The 7,541-nt window shown below is 47.8% G+C and overlaps 1 pseudogene; it reads right to left on the minus strand.

Moving 5' to 3' along the window:
- Window positions 1-3,079: 3,079 nt before the first annotated feature.
- On the minus strand, window positions 3,080-6,718 carry LOC123077173 (uncharacterized; annotated as a pseudogene).
- Window positions 6,719-7,541: the final 823 nt, after the last annotated feature.

Here is a 7,541-nt window from a genome sequence, read left to right on the forward strand (position 1 = left end):
ACCACGCCGTCGTGCTGCCGGAACTCATGTACTACCTCGCCGCCTTGCTGGATCAAGAAGGCGGAGGACATCACCGAGCTGAACGTGTGCAGAACGCGGAGGTTCCGTGCATTCGGTACTTGATCGGTTGGAGTGCGAAGAAGTTCGACTACATCAACCGAGTTGTTAAACGCTTCCGCTTATGGTCTACGAGGGTACATAGACACACCCTCCCCCTCTCATTGCTATGCATCTCCATGGATACCTCTTGCGTGTGCGTAGAATTTTTTTGTTTTCCATACAACGTTTCCCAACAATTTTTTTCTCTCGTTGCAACACACGGGCATATAATCTTCCACCAAATAAACCGGCTAGCATCAACTACAAGATGTAACAAACACTACTAGTCACCCACAGGTACCAATCTGAGGTTTTGATACAAAGATTGAACGCAAGAGATGAACTAGGGTTTGAGATGAGATGGTGTTGTTCGCCTCCCAAAGATGAGAGGGTTGTTGGTGATGACGATGGCTTCGATTTCCTCCTCCGGGAGGGAAGTTCCCCCGGCAGAATCGCTCCGCCAGATGGCAAAAGTGCTCCTGCCCAAGTTCCGCCTCGAGGCGGCGGCGCTCTGTCCAAAAAGTCTTCTCTTTATTTTTTAGGTCAAAAGACCTTATATACCAGAAGATGAGCACCAGAGGTGGGCCTGGGTGCCCACTACCCACCAGGGCGCGCCTGGGGGCCTGGCATGCCCTGGTGCCTTGTGGCCACCTGGTAGCCCCCCTCTGGTAGTTTTTCTCTGCAATATTTATTATATATTCCAAAATAATTCTCCGTAAAATTTCAGCTCATTTGGAAATGTGCAAAATAGGAATCTCTGACATAGCTTTTTCAGGTCCAGAATTTCAGGTGCTGGTATTCTCCCTCTTTGTGTAAACCATGCATATTATGAAAGAAAAGGCATTACAATAACTCCATAAAGTGTTATAATGAATAAAAAAATATAAATAACAGTAGGAAAACATGATGCAAAATGAATGTATCAGACTGCTCCTTCCCTTTTTTTGTCCCTTTTTTTGTTTTTCATTGCATCTTAGGGTTTTGTTGTTCAAGGTAGGAAGATCAAGAACTCGGGATTAGAGTGGCATAAGATAGGTGTATATAGATCTCTTTTTTGTGTGATAGTGTTTAGATCCACCGCAATTCTAAGATCACAATAACATAGAGAGCAGGTGAATGTTTTATTGTCGGGGGGATGTCTGAAACCTATTGTAAGTCCACACTCGACTAGCAACTAGCTCATTGTAGTTGTAGTTCCCTAGTTGCAAGTCCACCGCTGACTAGCAACTAGGAGTTTTGTAGTTGTAGTTTCCCTAGTTGTAAGTCAACCATCGACTCACATCTCGCCTTATTGTAGTTGTAGTTACCCTAGTTGTAAGTGCACCCTCGATTCACAACTAGGGGCTTTTGTTGTTGTAAGTGCCCCAGTTGCAACTGCACGTCTACTCGCAACTGGGTTTGTAATAGTGTAGTTGTAGGTGCCCTAGTTGTGCATTTAAATAGTGGTAACTACTAACTCGCCTGCTTTTTTTTATGCTTGTTGGCCACATGTTTTACAATTCGTGATTGTTAGGAGTTGTAATAGGTTTAAATTTTATTATCAGCTACCTGCATGTAGAAGTATTTTGCTACCATTTCAGAAGTTGTGAATGTTTGTTTGTTTATTTGTGGATTTAGACGGCATCAACTATACTAGTGTTGTTGTGTATCCAATTCGTTTCATCTGCATTTGTGGTACCTGCGTCACAAATAGGTTATTTTGGTTTAGACTTTGCGTTTGATACACGACTCGTCAAATGGTCGGGTTAATTTACGCAGCAACTGGTCTTAATGTATGTCCCAATTTTTTGCATAACCACTACATATGAACTTACCGGAAGTAGGTAACTCTGGTCATTGTTCACTTTAGATGGAGTCGGAACAGTGGCAATCATGCATTTGAGCCATAGGAGCATGTAGAGTAAACCCCACTGCACAAGTGGCCATAGCCGTACCATTGATGAAGGCAGGTCAAGACGTTAAGTGCGACCAAAAACATGTGAGTCGATCTAACTGATACTTGCTGTTTAGGGTATGAAAACACTGGTAATAAATTTCGCTGTGTTTTTATTCCCATAGTAAAACTTAAAAGCATTTTTTTCTTACAACCCACCTTTATTTTTTTTTTTTCAATTTCTGCAGTTCAGTGGGAGTTATGAGAGAAAGGGAAGAAGGACCATTGGAAAGAATTTTAACATTTCGAAAAATTGAAGGCCACACACATTTTGTAAACTTAATTTTAGCTTTGTAAATATTCCTTCAAAATTATTTTCAGGGGTGGTTACAGACGCCCAGTCACTAGCCGGTCAGAACAATGGCTCATGGCGTCGGTTTGTTGACAATCTTAACACTCTAGAATTCGAAGCAGTAGTTGAGTAGATTGTGTTGTTGTTAAGCAAATGGGATGTGGTGTTGCATCATGATTCATGCTTGCCTTTGACGCTCTTGGTTCATATGTCCTTTGAGTGATTAAAGATTATTTTTCTATTGATTCTAGTAGTAGTTGATGTATTATATGGCTGTTCATGTTGTAGTAAAGATTGGAATTTGATCACGCGTTGTGTGCTATGTAGGAATGAAATTGTATGTTATGAGAGCCATTAGTCAATTATATGTTGAAATAAAGCCGAGTCAATTCTTTCTCAGCCTAGCAAACACTCAAATATTGCAGACCGGGAAGGGGTTTGGAGGGAAAAGGGGATTAGTTGGGATTTGTGAAGGGAAAGGATTCACCAAATCCCCCAAAAGCCCCAGACCCATTGGAGCTTAAAACCTCCTGAACACTAAGCAGACGATAAGAGAAGAGAACTACGGAGATAACAAACAGATCAGTCAATGTATGGTAACTATTGACGTATAAATGTATTGCGTAGTCTCTTCAACAAATCGGTTTTTGATTGCACTGACTAGAGCATGCACTTCTATAATAACAATAGAGTTGACCCAAAAAAATCATACATATTTTCTTTAGCCCAAACTGCTCTTTCTCATTACAGTTTAGTCATGTAGAGATGAACTTGACACAGTATTTTTCTAGTTCCAAGCAGTGGTGACGTTGCGCCAGTTTCAACGTGCACAATGCATTCTTATTCGAGATGTGGTCAGCGAAAAAGTTCTCGCACGCAATCTTCAACCTCTCGAGACCGAATCGGCAGGCTGCCGCGAGCATGTCTTCAACGGCAAGGACTGGGTTATCTATAGAGGGCAGCTTGTCGGTGTAGATGAAGTGGAGAACAGACCTGAAGACTGCTGCCTTCATGTCGTCGACCCGTACGATGTGATGATTGTCCACCTTGGCCGCCGCCGCTTCAACCACTTGGTATAGGACTGGTGATCGAGCCGCGATTACGAGCCCATGAGCACGGATGTCACACTCCTCAACCAGGAACCTCACATCAGACCTTTGCCCACCAAGCAACAACTGCTCAAGGTGCAAACCGATGTAGGGTGGAGGCACAACGACCGTGACTCCGGCACCATCGGAGATGGTGCTAGAACTAGTGCAAGCAGCCTCCTTGGTGACATTGAGATGGCAGTGTATAGTGAGGGAGTCATCATGTGAGGAGTTGGTTGATTTCATGAGGGTGAACTTTGCATGCCTGAAGTATTCTGCCTCGGTAAAAATTTCTTCTACCATTGTTATTGGCGGCAAGGACATGCCACTAGGGTCATCTATCTTGAAGCCAATTGACGTAGTGACATGGGAAGTTTCAAAACTACTCACCACACAGAGATACACAACAAATTCCGAAGAATTGGATGGGTATAACCACCGTACACATAGCTGCCAATTGTAGCCGCCAACCTGAAAAATGCCAGAACAAATGGTATTTTTGCCAACAGCAAGCAGGCTCCTCTGAACGGCCCTAAAGTAGGGGATCGTAAACTTGTGTGAGCCGTGGACTACCACCTGACCTCCATCATTTCGCTTTCTTTTGTGGGACTGGAGATTGCTGGAGCTTGCCTTTGGAGCCATATCGATCATGTCTACTTTGTCGGTGACCTCGAGTAGGAAAGAGAAGCAACTATTCTTGATTTCGTTATACTCCTCGGTTGCCTTCAGGTCACTATAAACATTTGGATGGGACGCTATGTACTCGATGCATAAATCCTCGAGCTGCCGACAACTGTACCTACCGTGCACCACCATCAGTGTAGGTATGACAGACTTATCATCCATGCCCTCAGCTAGTACCTTCTCGCCCAAGAGCCTTAGCCTTTGTAAGTCATACCTATCGGCGGCTACCAGCAGGTCGCGCACCATGGCCTCGTAGAGCCTTGCCGCGTGCTTATCTTCGCTTGTTAGTATCATGCGGTCGTTGTTTGGTTTGATGGGAAGCTCATCGGTGTAGATGAAGCGGAGCATGGCCCTGAAAGTGGAGGCGCTCATGTCGTCGTCGTCGACCCTGATTATGATACTCTCATTCATGTGCCATCGAAACTCCGCCGCGAAAACCGGCGACCGCACGGCAAGGACAAGCTTATGCGCCCGGATCTTGGTCTGCCCCACGATGAACGTCACGTCTGGCCTCATGGCGTGCTTCACGGAATCTGATTTAGACATCGACGCAAAAAGAAGCATGAGGAGATCTCCGGAGATGGTTGGCGGCGGCACGACCGAGATGAAGCAGCTCCTGGTATTTGGGAGGGTGACGTCCAGCCGGAGGACATGGACGACGCAGAGGATGGTGAGGCGGTCATCTACCACGTACCGCTCCTCTTGGCAATGGAAAAACGGCTTGGGGACCGACAGCTTCCAACTACTCCTTTCACTTGTTGTTGCCGGGAAGGTGTTGGTGTCCGGGCTTCGCCATACCGCGGCAGGCCACCGGTGAAGCGGGTCTTCGATCCTCAAGCTGGCCATGGCGGTGGCGGCGTACTTGCCGCTGACCAGCTCCAGGGAGATGGACGCCAGTCCTTGTTTCCTGAAGCGACAACTGAAGTGCCCAGGTGCATCCTCCGGCCTCGAAGTCGCCGGACCTGACGACGGAGGTGTTTCTGGCGCTCACGCCGGCGAGAGCCTTCCGCTCGCTGTAGCCGACCATATGAAACTGGTGCTTGCCTCGGACTAACGTCGACCTGTGCGTGGACGCCGTCTTGTTCAAAGGCGTGGACGCCATGGCCGGCTCCCGGCTGCTGCTGCTTGCAGATCAATTGCTTGCTTGCTCGGTCGATCACGTACACGGACGAGCCATCGGGCCTTTATATCGATTTCTTCCTTGTTTGTCGTATTGATTTTGATCCCGATCGCCTCTTGTCTGGATCCGATATATGCTAGGACCCAAAAAAATTGGATCCAAGATGAAGTGTATGTTTGATGGCCACTGCTAGGCGCCGGCGCACCGGCCCAACTTTCGGCCGGTCGCCTAGCCGTTGGATTCAGGCAAAAGTAGCCGCACGATTTCCTGTCCTTCCGCACATCATGCCTCCTTCTACAACGAGTCAGCGCGCTCAGCCAGCCGCCCCCGCCCCCGCGGCCTTGCTGCACAAAGCTCGCGCACCCCGCGGCCGCCGCCGTCGCCATGGGTTGCAGGTCGCCACCTCTCTCCGCAGCTCGCCGTTGCCGTTGTCGCACACCCTCCACATCTCGTAGTCGATCCAGCAGCACCCTCCTGCTGCATGCAGCTCCCGTCGATGGCCGGATGCAGCTCGGACATCAAAAACTCATGCCGCCCATCGTAGCGCGGCGTCGCCGTCTCTGCTGGACTCATTGTCGACGTGCATCGTACCTAAAGAAATCTGGTGGTCGGTTAAAGCAAAATCAAAAAACGCTTCCAGCAAAACCAAACTTAGGTTCCAGCAAAAATGACAAGAGCGTTTGAGAACTCTGCAGCCAATGAAGCAAAAATTTATCTCGGTTCCAGCAAAACAATACATCAGTTCCAGCAAAAAAAGAAAACTGTTCAGCAAAAAACAGCCACCCCTCTTGCAGCTCCCCCAGTCGCCGGTTGTAGCTCCAGCGTACACGGTTGCAACTTCCGGCGTTCGAACGGCGTTGGCCGCAACCCTCCTTGCCACTAGATGCAGCTTCCTCCGGCGTGGTGTCGACCTTGCAGCATATCCACCAATTGGTTCCAGCAAAAACGGGCCCGGTTCCAGCAAAAATCCAAATGTTCATTAGAAATCGAATGGGGATGGTAGAAAAAAGAGAAAGGGGTTGTAGCAAAACAAATGGATGGATCCAGCAAAACAAAAACCTGGTTCCAGCACAGATTCGTTGCCCCCGTGGCCAATTGCAGCTTGGCCATGCGACTAACGAACCCTGGTTGCGATGGCCATGGAGAGGGCGCACATCTAGTTCCGGCATACAAGACGACGAGCACTGCACCTCTGCTCGCTGATCGTCGTACGACGCGCACCTCTGCATCTTCGTGTGTGCTCCTCCGTGATCGCCAGCTCACCACGCACCTATTCCGCGGCCGGCGAGCTGTTTATTTGGAGGTAGGCCATGGGAGAGAGAGTACGCAGGGGAGGAATTGCTGTGGGGGTTGAGGACACATGCGACGGGATGAGAGAAGAAAGGATAAGGCAGAGGAGCTGATGGGTGAGTGGATAAAAAAGCGATGGAGGTCAGTGGATAAGGACGAACGCAGGCCACACGATTTGTTACAAAACTGAACGAACCGCATGTGACCGGCTGAGTGTTCCGCCGGTCAGCCGGCCGCAAACGTTTCCCATGTTTGATGCAGGAACGGCACATATATAGGGCCCAAGGGATGAGTTAGTTAAGATTAGACGGGATCCCCCATCGTTAGCTAGTATCCCCTCACAAAGAAATAACTATACATGTGAGTTTTCCTCTTAGTTATCTCAATCTACTCTACTCAGGTTACAACAACACACCCCGTCGACGACAAGGTACCTAGGGCGACTTCGTAAATTTCAAGATAATATGCTGGATCAGTCTTCCATAGATGCTCATAGAGGTAGGGTATGCGTGTGTGCGTTCATAGGGGTGAGTGTATGCGCGTGTATATGAGCGCTTACGTCAATACTATGTTCAGAAAAAAAAACTCTCCTGAACCTATTCTAAAAAAAACTCTCCTGAACCCGCCTTAAAAAAAACTCTCCAATAAATATATCGGTTCATTTTCTTTTCATGTATTCAAGACAATTTTGATTGGCAGTAGAACTATTTGCTAGTGTGTTTTTTTGTTGTAAAACTATTTGTAGAGCTTAGTTCAAAAAATTTCTACATTTGGCCCCGGTCGGTCGTGGCGGACCAAATGTGTCGGCCAGGTTGGGTGCATTGTCAACACATCTAGAAAAAGGGCTGGACGTCGTCCCCTTAGTCTGATCTAAAGGACAAAATTCGGACAAAATTGATGTCCGTGTTGGAGTTGGAGTTGGCTTTAGAGTGTCCGTTTAGCAACTCCAACGCGCGCGTGTCCGTTTGGGTCAAAATAGACACAAAAGTCGGCCCAACACGCTGACCTAAATGGACGCGCGCCCGCTTTTCGTCC

The sequence above is a fragment of the Triticum aestivum genome, chromosome 3D, assembly GCF_018294505.1.
Source record: "Triticum aestivum cultivar Chinese Spring chromosome 3D, IWGSC CS RefSeq v2.1, whole genome shotgun sequence".
NCBI lineage: Eukaryota > Viridiplantae > Streptophyta > Magnoliopsida > Poales > Poaceae > Triticum > Triticum aestivum.